Here is a 2,878-nt window from a genome sequence, read left to right on the forward strand (position 1 = left end):
TTATTGTTTGATATAAACAATTTGATTTGACACCATTATCTGTTGCTATTCATTGAACCACTTAGGTGACTGAAACAGACTATGTTGGTCAATGTCACTGTACGCTAATGCTCTTTCTTTATTGGTCTTTATGATTTCTAATTTATGAAGTATGATGTGTCCCTTTTAAAAAAACTTTATGTGTATGTGAACTTTCACAAATACAGGCAATCTTACAGCTGTCTACAGTGAATGACAAGCTTTTCAAAGTATAATAACTATTATAATGTAACATGTTTAATTGACAGCTTCACAACATATCATTTCACATTGTTGAACAAGGACAAACATTGTTGTTCATTAAAAAAAGAACAAGTACTATTGCACTATAATTTCTTACTCCCCACGCCCCCCCCCCAACAGTTACCTACACATCACAAGAATCTTCAGAGTTCATTCATTTCTTCAGATTGCCTTCTCACAACTTCCACGCTAACTCTGCTGATGGTATTCTGCCACAAGGTTCTCTGAAGACCACTATGGATTTCTTCCTCTAGCTTCAAACGAGGCTTCAAACAATACAATTCCCTTACATTATCCCAACTGAGCATTGTTAGAAACAAGTTTAATAAAATTAGACGAGTCCACCAAAACTGGAAACAAGACAATTTATTCTACGATCTTGCAAGAAAGGGCATCAAATGCAGAAGCAATTGAGCAATGAACATTCAAACTAGTACACAGTTATAATTTTGAGCTGCATGAGGTCACCTCTTCTGACTCCTACATTATCCAATCAACTTTATTCTCTTACTAACTTGCGATCCGCTCTTATTATTCCTCCCCACTTCTCCAAGTTGGCGACCCTTCCCTCTGTAAGTGCTGACATAAGGAAGATTTTGCTAAACTTGGATCTTGATGTTCCTTTCACCTTATCTGTTTGCTTGTAGCATCTTCCATTGTTCATAGGTACATTCCATTCCTGAATATACATTTTAACAATGTGTCTTTTCTTGCCTAGTTTGTGTTTCAGCTCTCTCAGCTATTTTGCTGAGACTAAATTATTTAAACTATCATGATGAAAAAAATTATTTTCTAGAATAACTATGCACTAAAGTTAGTACCCAATTATACATTTCCCTAGTACTTACTGATTTAATCATTGTCTGCAGCTGCTCTTTACACTCAATTTATCGGCACTATACTTAAGCTCATTAAAACTACCTTTTTGCGAAAACAACACACTTCCCCCATTTCATACAACTCCCCCATTTCTTTTCTTTTATCATTTGTTGTTTTTGCTATTTTATTTTCTGCCCTCTTTTCACCCTAAGGTGCAGAGGTTCACAATCTTTCCATTTCTGCCCTCGTAAGTCTGCCTTTTTCCAAAATCTAGGAGTAATCTGCTACTCTCTCTTTCTTGTGCGTGTGCTGTTGTCATAACCAACATTGATTGTTGTCCTCCTAAAGACATTACGAACTTACTCATTATCCACTTTAACACGTTAAATCCTATCATGAGACCTACTATTATCAGTAATACGTAAATGCCTAAATGAACTAGCCACTTTCCCCAACAGGTCAGTCCCCTGTCGCCCCATCCCCATCCCACATTTTTTTGAAGTTCATCCCCAATTTCTCTTATATTCTTTATCTTTTTCTTTACTATTTCTTCCTTATCTTCCACTGTGGAAAAGGTGTCTGGGATGAAGGTGCAGCATTCCTTACCAATCAGAGCACAGGTTCCCTCTTTTTTGGCCAAGAAATAGTCTAAAGCCATTCGATTCTGTAAAGCTGTTAGTCTTGTAGCAATCATTTCGGTGGTTATGGTCGATATTTGGGACTAAGTTTCTCCCATTGCGTTGACGGGATCATTAATTAACTTCTCAAGGGCAGCCGCCAGTTTCTGTATTTCTGCCCCTGCCCTTGCAGCACTGTAGTTAGGGAATAGTGTCCACAACAGAGAGTCTCCTTCAGAGACCTCTCGGGCCTTGCGTCTTATTCTCCCCTCCTTTCTCAGGTTGTGCTGATGTTTTTCTAATCGGAGGTGAGGATCTATATAAACGAGGTAACAGCAGCCACTCCAGCCTTTCTGACTTTGAGGCAGTGTTTCATCAACATCATAACATGCATGCATTCCTATACATTCGGTCACGCGAATGCATTCTTCCCCGGGAACAAATGGACAGGCCCTCAGGCTGCACACCCAACACGTTCCGCTCAACATTTGGGGAATGGTCGCGGCAGCGGCCTGGCTGGCGCAGACACAAGATTGGAGTGGCGCCGCACCCTTCCAATTGGGGTGCGGCACCACTCCAACCACAGAAATAGGTGGCATCCACTGCTCCTTTCGGTGGGGAAACTCCTAAGGCCATCGATAGCACCCTGGGTTTTCGGGGCTGGTCTAGGGAACCATCCAGCAAAGTTATATTCACCCCTGTCAGAACTCCACTTTGTATTATTTGAGCCCGAGTCAAATTGTTGTACATCGTACACTTCTCTTTTGGTGAGCGGTATTACCGAGGTGGGGATCCAAGATTCGCCATGGTGTGGGACCTCTGCACAGACCCAACAGTTGGCAAGTCCCTTTTGTTCAGCATAATTTTGGCATAGTGAAGTGAAGTGATTTTTCCCACCTCCTTGAACAGTTAGTACTACTAACATTACAATGCTATACCAGTACCTGCCCATCTCTGACACCTGCCTACCGTCCTGTCTATCTGTCTTAATCTTTTAGGCGTCAGGGAGAGGTGAGTCAATGCAGCCCTTACAGTTACTAGCAATATATATCATCAAACGTTAAAAGTATCTTTTGTCTCAGTTCATTCCTTCTTTCTCAGCTTAACTTTCAGAGGGTTGTCTGTAGGATGAGCGTGCCACTCTGCCGATGGGGCATTCA

Source organism: Chiloscyllium punctatum, chromosome 30 (genome assembly GCF_047496795.1).
Source record: "Chiloscyllium punctatum isolate Juve2018m chromosome 30, sChiPun1.3, whole genome shotgun sequence".
Taxonomy (NCBI): domain Eukaryota; kingdom Metazoa; phylum Chordata; class Chondrichthyes; order Orectolobiformes; family Hemiscylliidae; genus Chiloscyllium; species Chiloscyllium punctatum.